The sequence below is a fragment of the Paramisgurnus dabryanus genome, chromosome 2 (assembly GCF_030506205.2).
Source record: "Paramisgurnus dabryanus chromosome 2, PD_genome_1.1, whole genome shotgun sequence".
Classification (NCBI taxonomy): domain Eukaryota; kingdom Metazoa; phylum Chordata; class Actinopteri; order Cypriniformes; family Cobitidae; genus Paramisgurnus; species Paramisgurnus dabryanus.
The window spans coordinates 44434377-44450259 of record NC_133338.1 but is presented as its reverse complement, the minus strand read 5'-3'; the positions used below and the strand labels follow the sequence as shown (position 1 = coordinate 44450259).

Genomic DNA, 15883 nt, shown 5'->3' with positions numbered 1-15883 from the left:
GTTTTGAACCACATTAGTTTAAAAATCTTTAATGCAAACATATTTATACTTAAATAAGAAACAAGCACTGTTTAGTTGGATCCTGATAAACTCCGGTCATTTAAGGTCAACGTACTGGCTGTCAGTCACTGGTCAATTTACCAAAGCAGCTATGTTTCTGCATTATCAATTCAGCCATCTGCAATCCAGTCAAATATGGAGGTCAGTGGTGAGGTTGCATTCCCTCTTTTTGCACAGCGATGTACAGTAACATGTTGTACTATTTCCCAAAATTTTAACAATAAACATTTGTACTGCCCCTCTATTTAGACTCACATACTGTACATAAGACATTTTGTATAAATAACACCCTTATATCAAACAGGTTACTTTACAATATTTTTAGTTAACGACAGTATTGAGCGTGAGTTAAGAACTTTCAGTACTTACACAAACCATAGTCGCGATAGGCAATAGTACTTATATTAAATTATGCTTTCCAAATACATTTTCAATAAGAAAGTTATAAGCATATCTAGTCTCTCTTGCTCTAGAAATTATGCGGTGTGGATGTAACAAAATAGAACAAACCCAGTAAACACTCATGTTTGACGGCTATAAGATAATTTGGCTAGTTTGATTGGACTATTTATTACACATAAAGAGATTTCGAATATCGCTCTCGCGGTACTTTGATGTCATACAGTAATCGATCAGCGCAGCTGTGCATGAACACGAAAAGGTGCACGCATTTATGCTTAACCTGTGAGAAATACCGAAACTTTTTTTAAGCTTTAAATGTTTTATATGCTTTGTGTTGCGTACCCCATCGTCACACCGCCTACCCCACAATGAAAACGACTGATTTATACATAATTTACATTTTGAATCCGTTTTAATAAATGACTGCTGCCACCTTGCGGTTTATAATGACTTCGCATGTTAAATATCTAACCGAAAGATGAATGTAACTTTGTTTTACTGTCTGTAATTGAGAGCTTGCATGCTCACAGAACTCCATAATTAATAAATGTATATTAATGATTTGGAATTCAAGATGGAAATAGGATGGCGGAATGTTCCAACTTCCAAGATTTTTATAGCACTCAGGTAAGTGCTTAATTATTTTTTGGTGGATTAAGGATGGAATCAAACAAACGCAAATTTGGAGTTCAATAATAAGATCAAGTCAAAAAGTTTCACTTTGTCTCTCTAATGGTTAATCAAAACTGGTTTAGATCCAAACGTGCCCCTTTATCGTGCTGATCTTAGCAAAAAAGCTTGCCCAGGGGATCGATTTACATTACATTGGCAACATCTTTAGTTTGCCACTTTCGCAATCTGTAGGCCTTCTCGCGACCGTGTATGTTTGTTTGCATAAGCAAGTGCGCGCGTGTGTATGGCTGTCTGTCTATCTATCACAGGCAGCTTTATCAAAGCTCTGAATGAAAATGAGAGGATCATTCTGGTGTCTCGGACCTTAGTAGTTCTCTCAGTACTGTAAATAGAAGTTCATCGGCTAAGATTTAAGGTCTAAAAAGCAACCTTTAGGTGTCACATCATTTATTTTTATCATTAAAATAAGTTCGGCTATTTTTACTTTTTTATAAGTTACAGCAACCCACCAGTATTTAATGTTTATAATAGTTTGCTGACATTGTACAGACAATTTGATTATACTTAAAAATGTGCAACGTTTTTACAGTGTGTGTGCGTGCGTGCGTGTAGGACGTAAACTATAAATTATGCGCAAGTAAGCTCTCATCCCACTGTGTATTTTTGTCTTTTGTCACCTACTCAGTCTCACAGATAGCAGACACAATATTCAAATCTATTTTCTCACCCACCTGCCAGTTCAATTGGAGCATGCTTACCTTTCAGTTAAAATTAAATGACGTAGCTTTTCATGCTTGCATGTGACTTAGTGAACAGAGAAAGTCTAAAAATACAATAATTACAAGATTAAGCTCTTTTGCCTAGTTCTGTCTTGATATATGATAGCATTGTAACATTTTTTTTGCATGTTTCAATAAAAATGTGATTAATGCTTATTAGTGTTTGTTCAAAGCATTGCTATGCAGTTGCTAGGGTGTTCTGTGTGGTTGTTAGGCAGTTTTTTATTACCCAAAAGCGACCACTCCAAAGTCTCAATGATATTCTAGATATAGCTCCATTCCCTTCTTCAGTACAACTATATGGGATTTTTATGTCTTTTTTATTGTCTGTTGTTTGCCCAAGCTCAGTCACTTGGAAAAGTAATAACACACCTCTCATCAACAAGCCACATTCAGGTATTATTTATGTCTATATAGCATAAAAAACAGTTCTGCACCAAAGTTTATGCTTATGGATATGTGCTTCTACAAATTCATAATCATATGTATGAGCAATAAAATATTAGTAATGCTTGGTTGCCTTCCCAGGTGAAGAAGAAGTAGCCTACACTTCCATAATGTACTTAAAGTGGTCTATTTTTGCGCACTAAGTTTGTTCTTAAAGGGACACTTCTCGTTAAAAAAATTACATATGCTCATTTTCCAGCTCCCCTAGAGTTAAAAATTTTATTTTGACTGTTTTGAAATCCATTCAGCTGATATCCGGCTCTGGCCGTACCACTTTTAGCATAGCTTAGCACAATGCATTAAATCTGATTAGACCATTAGCATCGCGCTCAAAAATAACCAAAGAGTTTCGATATTTTTCCTATTTAAAACCTGACTCTTCTGTAGTTACATTGTGTACTAAGACCGATGGAAAATTAGCAATTTTCTAGGCCGATATGGCTAGGAACTACACTCTCATTCTGGCGTAATAATCAAGGACCCTTGGAAATAGTCCCTTGCTATTGAAAGTTACCAAGGGGACTACTTTTGATCGCTATGTAATATCATTGCGCCTGCTGCAGCCATGGTACAGCAGCAAAAACCTTGATATTACGCCAGAATAAGAGTATAGTTCCTAGCCATATCTGCCTATAAAATCGCAACTTTTAATTTTCCGTTGGTCTTAGTACACGATGTTACTACATAAGAGTCAAGTTTTAAATGGGAAAAATATCAAAACTCTTTGTTATTTTTGAGCGCGATGCTAATGGTCTAATCAGATTCAATGGATTATGCTAAGCCATGCTAAAAGTGGTACCGCCAGACCCGGAGATTAGCTAAGCAGGGGAGAAAAATTAGCATATTTTCAAAAAAAGTAGGGTAACACATTTTGAAAAATGCTAACGGTAGCCGCCTAGCAATGAAATCCCGATCCCACCCTCAAGTCAAATCGCCATCCAAAGTCACGCCTCTTTCCAAACACATGAACACGCACAGATCAGACGGTCACGTCTCATGTCTCAATTCACCAGTGAGAAAACTTTGCAGTACAAAGTGAATGACACTTCCAAAATAACCAACATAAACAACTGGTTTACATCAGAATTAGTTTAAGCACACGTTCGATTGTGTAGACGTAGTAACTATATCGTTATGCTAATCCGGAAAACGAACACAAATTTCATAAGCAACACAATGTTTCATCAAAGTAGAATATCTGAATCCATCTCAATACAAACATATCGCGTACCTACCTTACCAAAATAAACAGTGCAACGACCCTTTCAGACCCTTTGCCTCCTGTAGCTGTTTGCATCTCGCGGTAAAGCAGTAAAGTTACCGATGTTAATTTGGGTTTTTGCTCTTGCTGATCCAGGCAGTTTTTGCTGTTGTTGTTATAAAAGATGCATTTAGTTTTGTTGCTCCTGTGTAGGTTGTCAATTCAGCAGAAAAGTTTGCTGTTCTCGCTGTTTACAGACAGAGCACACGTGAACGCGCCGATGACGTATGGTATCTGTGTGGACTCGCTGCGCGGTGCGAATTCAAATTACGCTTACGTATGAGGGACATAAAAGGAAACGTCCGTTCGGACCAAAATCTATGATTTGTTGAACATTTTTTGGTCCTACGCCTTTCACAGATGACATAAATTTTTACAAATACATTTAAACAACTTAACATAGTGATTGCTATCAGAATGTGAGGAGACTTTTAACCAGCATAACTAAAAATGTTTCAGGATCAAATCTGTTACCCTACCTTTAAGTACTTCTTAAGATAATCTTAAGAACATCTAAGTGTACTTATTTGTGCTTTGTTGAGACCCCATGAATATGAACTAAAATACTTTTAAAATACTATCTTTGTATACAAAGATGGTTCAAATTTATTTCACGTGGTTCCTAACCACTCCTAAATATATTTTTAGCACATTTTACATGGGAGTACTTCGACTCGGCGCAGTAACACTCTCCCTCTCCCATTATGAGAGGGAGAAGGGGAGCGGATTTTTCAGGCGAGTTGAAGTACTCCCAAAAGTGCTGTTCCGCCATACAATATAGTTCCTCTTTTAAATCCGCTTAGAAAAGCGCTACGTTTTATTTTGTACCACCAAACTTGCTCGTATAACTATTTGTCTTAAATAGGAAAAACGTTGATGTGTTTGGTCACTTCTAACTTTATCTCTGAGTGGTACCATTGAATTGATGGGGCTAAGCTAAATGCTATCGAAGTGTCGCAGCGCGCCCCAGCGCTTACGTGCACGCACTAAGATGATAGAGGGATGTATCAACTCTTCTTAGTTAAGGTAATAACATATTTTAATATTGAAAATGAGTAGACTATTCCTTTAACATGAACTTTTATCATGTGGGAAAATCCAATGAACAACCTCTTTTTTATACAATATTGTCCAGCAAAATGTATATGCTACCTTGAGTTATACCTTCTTTTTGTATGGAGGAAAAACACTATTTTTTATTAAATAACATAATTATTAAATAACTAATATAGTTTAAAAATTATTTAAAACTGTGCCATATTATAAATAAGTATACTAAAGAGATTGTGCCTAACTTTACATGTATGCATTTTGCAGACCCTTTTATACAAAGCGACATATAGTGCACTAAAAGCTATACAGGTGTGTTCCTTAAATTCACAAAACCTTTTTTTCTGCTAACACAATGCTGTACCACTGAGCTAACAAGTATTACATTATATAATATAATCACACAGCCTCATACCTAAAGGCTAAAGTCAAACCCGAAATGGCCGTGGCTCACCTCTAAACCCACTGAGAGCTCAACAAGCGGCAATTATAAGAAAATAATATGATCGGGCCATTGGTGCCTACCAAAATTGCTCACTTACTGGTAAATACACTGAACATTGCCCTGACAGGTCAAGCTGGGTAAAATCAACAAGTTTAACCACCGCCTTACACAATTTAAATAGAGCTCTGCATCAGCTGTGCTTTTGGGACTATTTTGTTGCTCTCTTCTCCACACTTTTCAGTCTCACCTCTTTTCCACCTGACTGATATTTCTCCTGTGTTTGTCCATTAGCGCACTAGCAGATAGGTGCACTACGCCTTTACATCCTGAGCAGTGTAAATGTTTTGCTATTAGAGTAGATAAGACGTGCTCAAGCAGTTAAAGCACACATTCAAATAAAACTTTATGAATTTACAATCTGAGTCAACATTTTAGCATCACTCTCGAAAGTCAATATATAGGCAGAGGAGTTACAATAATATGACTAGTGCTTTATCTGAAAATGTACAGCTTGCTGGCATTTTATTCAGTTTTTTATTTATTTAAAAGTGTGATTTAGTTTGATGGCAAAAGTAAAATTCTGCTTACACACACACTACTATGCACTATAGACCCTTAGTTGATGTGTAATACGTGATTACTGTTATCTCTCTGTCAGACATAAACAATCCCATCCTCCTTTTATGAGCTTTACGTGGACACAATGTACAAAGCTGGTGGTCTTCCACTTAGTTTGTTTCTCTGTGATGTTTTGTAATCATTGACATATTAAACAAAACCAGACTGAACTCTGTACAGGGATTTTATGTCCTCAAAAGTTGAATGGCGGCTTATCAAGTTAATGATAACAAAACGGAATTGATTAGCTAAGTTGTTTAAATACAAAAGATATGCAATCAGATATGCTATCACATATGAGGCATTTTGTTTTGATCATTAGAGTAGTATGTCACATAAGTATGCAAGATAATCACCTTTAATAGGCTCGTTCGTTGTCATTTGTGTGATGATACAACATAATACTGGGGGATTTAGTTAAATGTAAACACTGTTAAAATGACTTGATGCACTCAAATTTAATCAAATCATTTAATCAACTTTCTTGACTGGTAAGAAGTTGCTATACATAAGGTATATAAAAAATAAGGTTAAATAATTACTAAAGCTATTAAACTTTTTTAAAATTATTTATACATAGCAACTCCTCACTATAGAAAGTTTAAATAAATTGTAAATTCAAGTTGATTAAACTTAAAAATTAAGTGCATCAAGGAATATTTTACAGTATATATAGTTTCAGCAGTTACAACATAAACACGCGGCTTTCGTGGTCATCACGTAACTTCCGGAAAATTTGCGAAGAATAAATAACAACAAAGTCCTTTTAAAGTAGTTTATTTATATAACAAGCTAAATAAACAACACGTAGATTACATAGGAACCCAAAACATTTGTTATTTTTGACGAGGTATTTGTTTAAGAGTTCAGATTCAGCAACTAGTCAGACTGTTAAACAAAGAGAAACCAGAAGTAAAGTTCGGACCAGACGCTTATCGCGTCACCGCACGTGAGTGTGCTTAAATGTTGATCAAACTTTCATTTTTGGGTGAATTTTCCTTTAAAGTCTATAATGGGATTTTAAGGTTCCAAAGTAACAACATGCTGCAGCAGTGGTCTCCAACATGGTGCCCACGGGCACCAGGTTGCCCGCATAGAGGTTACCTGCACATTCATCCTTAATTTGAATATTTATTTATTTATGATATATTTTTATATTAGCTTCGCTTCTGTTATGTATGTTAACATTTTAAACAATGAAAAAACATTTCAACAAGTAAAATAAAATTTAAATCAACAAGTAAAAAAAGTTTTGAGTAGACTATACACTGAAAAAAAATTCATTCAATTTACTTTTTTTTTTTAAGGTAAGGGGTCACAATCAATTTATTTAAGCTACTTTTAAACAAAAAAAATAGAAAAACAAAACAAAAACTTTTGTCCAATTACCTTAAAAAAATAAAGTAAATTGAATGAATCATTTTTTTCAGTGTATACAAAAGTAGCCCCCAAATTGTTTTATCTAATGTGGTAGCTTTTGCTCACAAAAAGGTTGGAGACGCCTGTGCGTATCGACATGTGAGTATTGTGATTTTTTTGTTTGGAAATACTGAATCGATTCTCAAAGAAATGCTAAAACATTATTTTTTTTTTTTTTATCATACTTGATTCATGGCAGTTGTTTCGTTTTGAAGTTTACATCTCGCCCATTAGTTTGGAGTTTACATCCACTAACATTCTTCTTATCGCTGAACTTAATCAGTGTCAGGAAGTACTAGCCACACCACTTTTTTGTTAAGTTTTGCATATTGTGGTGTGTTCTCAATGACAGCTTTGCTAAAATTATATCCTATTATTTTCCCCAATATAGGAAATAGCTCAAATATATCGTCTCGATTAACAGTACCGCAATGTATCTTTAATCACAACTCATGTATCGTGATTAGGCATGGGCCGGTATAAGATTCTGGCGGTATGATAACCTTTAGCAAAAATATCACGGTTTCACGGTGTTGCGGTATTGCCATTTGGAACACTAAAATGTGTTATTTTCAAATGCCAGGTACAATAAAGCCTTTAAATTATAATATGCTTTCAAAACATATATAATATTTTTGTAATATATATTAAATGTAAACATCAAATCAATCACATGACTTCATGATTTAATGAATTTTGTATAAGCACAGCTCATACCTTGGAGACGGTATCACAGAACATTTTAGTGGTTTTGAAACCTTGACTGTTTTAAACCTCGGTATACCTTGAAACCGGTAACCGGCCCATGCCTAATCGTGATACCTATCGTATTGCAAGAATCTTGCAGATACACAGCCCTAGTAACTAGGTCATATTCATTAGATTATCAAAATGTGTTTTAGACAGTTTACCAAAGGTTGCATGGTTAATGATCAAATAAAGTGTTAAGTGCACACACAACACAGACCTACATTTAGTTTGTATGTGTTATTTCACAGTCGTCTTCTCTAAAACAATAATGCACATGCAATAAACATGCAGGGTAAGCCTACAATTTACATAAGAAAAACCTCATCAATTTGTATGAATATGCAAGTATTAATCTTAAAAATCTGAATATTTAGGAAATGTTTGAAAGAGACACACACACTAACATCATAAAACTGACATAGTTGCTTGACCACATGCGCATGGTCTCTGAATACACACCCATACCTCAAAGTTTGCAGCAGGTAAGCTTTCCTGGTTCACTGTTTATCATAAGATAAAAAATACACAGTCTTATCTATTTTCCCCTGACACACTGAATACAGTATTTCTAAAAAATTCTGTCACTATTTTCTTATCTTCATATTTTATAAACTTGATTTTTTTGTTTAGGACTAACATCTTCAGTCTCAAACTTGTTTTGCATATCACATGCAATTAAAGTAAACCAATGCTATCAGTCCTGTAACATGAAGACAGACTTTATTTTCGGGTGAATCATCTCTTTAACACTACAGAGCTGTACTTACTTGTCCAGATGAATTCAGATCCAGTCCAAAACCACTAGAGATGTCAGCAAATGTCACAGTGCGCACAAAAGACTGGGACAGAAAGTTCCTCCTAAGAGTTCCTCCTGCTGAATAGTAAGCAGATTCAGAGCAGTAAAATGAGCAGGGTTGCTGGTTTATAGGAGCTTTGTATGCCAGTGCATGAGGCAAGCACAGTGTCACAACTCTACTATAACTGTGGGACTGCAAGGCCTGATCCTTTTAATCTCTCCCTGTCTATCACTTCTAACCTATGTCTGTCTCATTCACTAGATGCAATCTTTCATCCTCGCTCTGATTACGTAATATATATACACACCTCAAGCACATGGGCCAACCGCAGACGCTCTGTTTTCACCAGTAAAGGGCGGCAGGATTTGAAAGCAGATAGATATAGTTTAAGAGGTGGGGGGAAAGTGATATCAGTATGAAAATTATTTGCTAAGTTTTGGATAGTCTAGCAGCAATATGGTATTACAGCAGTGGTTCTCAGATCTGATCCTGTATGGGGAACCACTGCACATTTAATTGTATGTCTTTTTGAGGTTCAATACTGTTACTTTTTTAATGCATTTAAATGCATTTTAAAATTACAAAATTAAAAAGTAAATTATATTGTGCCCTTCAAATTTTTCAGTCAGGAAATACATTCACATTGAAGATAAATGACACCTAATTGGATTGAACAGAATGTCTTATAATAAAACATCCTCCAGCAGTACGAAACACAACATACATTATATATATACTGTATATATATATATATATATATATATATATATATATATATATATATATATATATATATATATATATATATATATATATATATATATATATATATATATATATATATATATATATATATATATATATATATAAAGCATTATGTGTTGTTATATTATGTAACACATTTGTTTTTTAGCCTAAATATATGCCTATTGTAAGATTAAAAATGTATTTGCTTGACCCTGAAATATGTTTTTAAGTATATATATATGTATGTATATGTATGTATGTATTTATAAATATATAGGTATATATATAAATGTATACACTGTATAAGTATGTGACAAAATATATAAATACTAGAAAATTCATATATAATCATAACCATATGACCAAACACTTTAAAATATCATAACTTCCTCATTTCTTGGTCTATTTACATAATTCAAACACCACAGTGTAGGTAAGTAAAAGCCCAACACGATTAACATGACACATTTTTAAAAGGTATATACAATTTGTTTATTATTTCTGATTAACCACTAATTAATGAAACCAAGAGCATCAATCCACGCATATCTTTCCATTTGAAATCAAAACCCTCTCAAATAAAAACTATATTTTTATATATTAAAGAAACATTTCATTGTTTCTTTAATATTTCTTAATTGACTAATAATGCTGGCGAGCAATTTAAATTGTCAGATATTATTAATACATTAATTGATGATTATGTTATTTATCATTAATAAATCAATAAATGCATGCATGTATTTATTTATATGTTTGACAAAATCTGGCCAATAATTTAATCTAGAGATTCTAATCCTTCGTTCTGTATGATTACTTTGAAAAATACTGCACAGATTGATAAAAACGGAGAAGTTTTGGAAGCCAATATGATTGAATGGCCGTTTCTGCTTTTGACAACAACGTCACTTGCGGATCGTAAAAAACACATGCGAATGTTACAATCAATCCCAAACTTCACCTAATTCAAGTTAAATGTATTCTCTCATAAGTATTTGGTTTGAAACAAAAAAATACTCGCCTTCATAGAGGATTTTGATGCCAAACACGAGAGAAATTTTGCTTCACTTATAACTTTCTTCTTACGGCAGCAATCTTGGAAATTCGAACGTGAGAATAAACGTGAGGAAGAAATTTATGTCACTAGTATATGGGCTTTAAACTTATTCACAAAGCAAAGATATGACAGATTTCCTAAGTCACCAACGCATCTGGCGCTGAATACCTGCTGGGAACACAGCCGTGGGAACAAAGCGCTCGTGCGTATTACGTCATTTTGTCACATAGGTAAAAACTAAATATATTTTTGAATTCAAAAATATATTTAATTAAACTTTACTTTCTACAAAATATATTAAGCAACAACATATTGAAATGTATATATTTGCCGTATGGGAATGGGAAAAACTACAACCTACTATTGATATCTTTTACTCACATTTACACTGGGATAAGATATACTATTATTGATGGCATGTCTGTTGGTGTACTGTATTTACAGCATATTTGAGTTATAACATTAAACAGATAAAACAGAATAATCTTCTTTGCCAACATAGACCGTAGCCTATATTCTGCTGAAAGAGCAATGAATGTTTATCCAACACTGATAAGACTGTAAATCTAACCTTAGAAGAAAATAGGTTTTACGACATAGTTTATCTCCTGCCTGCTGCTGTTATGTAAAGGTGTGTTGAATAAAAAAAAACATCCGGAGGAAAACAGTTTTAACCCCTCCTCGTGCAAACGGATTGCTGCTGTTGCCCCTTTGTGTTTCTGAATGTACCTCTGGCAGAGACTAAAACGTCACGTCTTAAAAAGTTTAATGCATTCAGCAAAAGTATGACAGCAAAACTGCAAACTGAAAGTGTATCTGTCCTAGAATTGCCATAGTCTTGCATCAAAGCTAACCTAAAATAGCTGATGTTGTGGAATAGTACTATGGGAGTTGTGGGTTTGATTCTGCTCTTTAAAATGAGAAGCAGGCTGTATTGTGTATGTATGAATGTTCACGTAGACATTATTGACTAAAACCTTTGATGATAAGAGAAGCACTTGTGGTTACCCAAAAACCTCCCTGCAGTAGGATCAGAGTAGACACACCTGGGGAATCATCTATGCTGGAAAAAGTTTTAATCCTAATGCCAGAAAATCCGCAGTAGAGCTGGAGAACAGGGACAACCTTCACACACTCAAAAAAGGTACAAAAGTTATCATTGGGGCGGTACCTTATCAAAAAATCCAAAGGTGCATATAAGTACCTCAAAGTTAAACATTGCTACCTTACATAACGGAACCTCATCATCTGTATCTAGTATTAGTACCATTTTAAAATGCATTGTCCCAGTGGCAACTTTTGAAAAAAAAAAATTCTGATAGTGCACGTATAAGCAGTCGGCTGCTTAAAACATCTGAACTCTGTTCTGGTGGTCTTTCTTTATTGCAGCGATCTGTCCTTTAATAGGAAAGCTGATAGCAGACAGACAAGGATAAGAATTCCTTCAAAGGAATGAGTACTTAAATAAATAACATAGAAAGAGACAATGGCATGTGTTTGTTTTTGAGAAATCACCTTAGATTTACCATGTAAGCCATCCGAATGCCTCTTGCGGCATCATGTCATGTGCGTATCTTATCAGATACATTGTTTATCAAAGGTTGCCTTAAATCAGTGATGATCCAATGGAAAGGAGAGAAAAGGAATATCAGTGGACAATGTTTGCATTTTATTGCAGCACATGTAAACACCGAGAGTATCGTCTGCCAAGGCCAGCTTGTGATGTCAGAGGTATTAAAATGAGAAGGATTGCCACACTGAACTGTTTAATCAAATACCCACAACATAGTCTGATGATGCAAGTCAAACGAAAAGAGGTCCAAAATGCGGATCCAAAGGCCACGGTCTTACCACTGTAGCACACACGAACCACGTAATGCACGATGTGTTGGGCAGGTAGCAATATCTTATCAACCGTTAATGTCATACAGCTTGAACAGATGTTTTTCACTGCACTGCATAACACAAATTCAAGCCAAGTTTCAAATATTTACTCTAGCTTTTGTGAACCAAGGATGTGACAGTTAAAGGTGCATTGTGTAACTTTTAGAAGGATCTCTTGAAAGAAATGCAATATAATCAGTTATTTAATTAAATTACATTACTCTTATCTTTAATGAAGTCCATAGTAGGGCTGGGTATCGATTCAGATGTTCCAGATCGTTTCAATTTCGATTCACAAGCTATCAAATCGATTTCGATTCTCGATTAAATTTTCGATTCAAGTGGGTAATTAATAAAAAGAAATTAAAAGCCACAACACTGTCGTTGTCGTCTTGCTTGCGAAATCTAAAATGCTTCCATACCTCTTACTTTTTATGTGAAGGTGGCATCAACGTCAATGAAGCACCTAAAACCACCATTTTAAGCACTGAATGAAAGAATGACAGGCTCCTTGGTAACATCGCCCAAGGCAAAAAAAGAGGGTGACATATAGTGAAGAATACTAGTAATTTGATTAATGTTAATCTTAAGTTCAATGTTTGCAGGAAAAAATATGAAAAAAAAATTGATTCTGCTCTTTGAGAATCGATTCTGATTCTGATCGATTCTGATTCTGATCGAAAAATTGATTTTTTTTTTGCCCAGCCCTAGTCCATAGCAATATTTCTATTGATAAATTAAGTTCTGATACAGTAGGAAATTTACTAAATGTCTTTATTGAACATGAAAAAGTTGATAATTGACCCATACAATGTATTTTTGGCTATTGCTACAAATATACCTGTGTGACTTATGACTGGTTTTGGGGTCCAGGGTCACATATGTAGTATAGTCTAATGCTTCGTTTACACCAGCTGCGGTAGAGGCGGCAAGCGCGGGTGATTTACATGTTAAGTCAATGCAACAACGCGATTACACGCAGATTATTATCTGTTCGAATTCAGCGTTGCCGCGCGAAACGTGCAAGTTGAAAAATCTGCACCGCGTTAACCAATCAGGACCTTGCTATAGTAGAGACATGATTACAGGAAGCGAGGGGAGTGGCGGAGTCTTCGTGGAGTCGCAGAAGCCCCTCCCATGACACGAATTTCCGCGTAAATTTCTCGAATTACTATAACTTCACGCGCAGCTTTCATGCGCGAATGAAGCCAGTGAACTCAAATGTTCAAGCGTCCAACTACGAGTTAATAACGCGTTTTTGTCGCCCCACCGTGGCTGGTGTAAACGCAACATAATGTTGCATTTACATCAACCGCGTTTCAGGCGTCAAAATTGCGTCTATCGTGCCTAGTTTCCCACTTGAACAGTTTGAATGAATTTGCGCGTCTAGAAGCACAGAAAAAGCAAGCATTTGAAGCGCATCAGAAGCCAAATCCGCTTCTTGTGGGAGGGGCAAGTGCTATGCGGTTGTCTGCTTGCAGGACAGCTGATGTTAATGCAATTATCGAGAGAGTTACCGGTTTATATTTATTCACCTTACTATAGGGGGAAAATAAATGGCGCTGGGTCGATAAACGTCACGTGACTCAAAAGTGACGTTTACTCAACCATAAACACAAGTGCATACAGGTAGGTGAAGTTTCCTGAGACATTAAAGTAATAGCGGAGGATTTTCTTTTTCCGGTTGGATCATCAAGACTATTGGTCATCCTAGTTGTCAATCATTCTGGTGATATATTTATGTAAGGCGTACGTGCTCGTCCCTAGGTTCGCTTTCTGCACATGCGCACTTTCAGGTGTATATGTGTGGTGAGCTACGGTTTCAGCCATTCATTGAAGCTCGCATTCTCACCGTGTTTTTTTCAAAACGTCTGAGGTTCGCTAGAAAAAAGTGTATACGAATTGTATGAGAAGAAGAGAAAGGCTTCTGAAGAAAAAACAAGACCAGAGTGTTTTTGGGACACTATTTCACACGCTGGCGTGCGCAAAAAGCACAGATTGGGCTTCCCACTAAGGACGCGAAGTTTCTAAATTTTGGCATGCTATTTGGAGAAATCAGTTTAAATCACTGCTAGTAAAAGTTGCTATGATTAGCGATGCTAGCCCTGGCACAAGTCACGAACTGCGCAGACACGGTAAACATCTCAATGTATGAGCCATGACGACAGCAACTTGTAAACAGAGCGTGCATGAGAAGAACTAGGCTTGTGCATGCTCTCTCGTGCACACGTTTAAAAGGCGTTCCCCCTTTTGGGAGCAGGTAGTGTTGCGCAATTGCAAGTGGAGAGATCGGTTCTTTTCTAAAATTCGGGAAAATCTTCTGCTATACCTTTAAAGGCACACCGCAGAACTTTTTGGCCACTAGGGGGCGCTAGACATGTATTTTTCACGCCTAGCGCCCCTAGAGGCCACAAGCGCCAGAGCACTATTGCAAAGGAAAAGAACTGGCCAACCTTAAAACTTAAAACTAAACTAAACCTTTAAAAACTAAACGATCAACATTTTGAGGCATCAGGGAGAAACGCAGTCATGTTACAACTTTCTGATAAGGAACTTGTGGCAGAAGCCATTTCTCAATCTGAAGGTTGCAGCCTCCGGATGTCTTATTTCTAAGCTGCATACATCATCAATACTGTCTTATTTCAGAATATTAACCATTATAAAGTTGACTATTATACTTAGTTAATCGTAAATTGTTGCAGTATGCTTATGATTTGCGAATGTAATGCTCAGTTTACCTTAATAAACCAGGCTTGATGACGTATGCAGCCTGCATATTTGACCTCCGGAGGCTGCAGCCTTCCAATTGAGAAACGATCAGAAGTATTTCCTTGCCTTTTTCTAAACAAATATTGTTGCATCGTCCCTCTCTCCCTCGCCACCAGGACTTTCCGCAATGGCGCTCGTTTTTCCTCTCTTTTGTGTAAAAATTGTCGCTCCAAATCCAAGTAAACCGATGTGTTCAGGTCTGCCACTTTGTAATACGTCAAGCGAGTGACAGCGGAATGCAGCAAATGAGGAAGAGAGAAGAGAGAAACGCTCGGATCTGATTGGTGAATGAATAGGGATTGGTGAAAGAATAGGGTTTGGTTTTACACTGTGTGAGTTTGAGCAAGTTTGACTGCTATAGCATCCTGGATTGTAATGTAAATACCACAGACAGTAAAAGAAAGGTAAATACGTGAACACATGAATGCAGCATCTGAATACAGGGAACTATATGCAAGATAATCGCTGTCATTTATAAAGAAGATTGCATTTATGTATGAATCAAGATCGTGAGTTTATATAAAAAATTACCTTAAAGGGGAATCGAACCCGGGTCGCCCATGTCATAGGTCCTTGACACTAACACGGTGCCACAGAGTCACATAATAGAAGTTGCTCTCTACACTCCTTAAGTAGCCTCCAGCAAAATTCATGTAAAAAAAAATTTTTTGAGGAAGTGGAGGAAGTGACGTATGCCATAAAGCAGTCGAATTTTGTAGTTTTTTTGTGCTCTGGATACTACCCGAAACCCTAAGTTTTAAAGTA

General features: G+C 35.9%; 1 protein-coding gene across 1 annotated transcript in view; it reads right to left on the bottom strand.

Moving 5' to 3' along the window:
* pcxb (pyruvate carboxylase b) overlaps positions 1–8916 on the bottom strand; it is a 271734-nt gene extending 262818 nt beyond the window's left edge. The window contains exon 1 of the mRNA XM_065289014.2: positions 8632–8916. The gene's annotated coding sequence lies outside the window, so the exon portion shown is untranslated. The remainder of the gene's footprint in view (positions 1–8631) is intronic.
* Positions 8917–15883: the final 6967 nt, after the last annotated feature.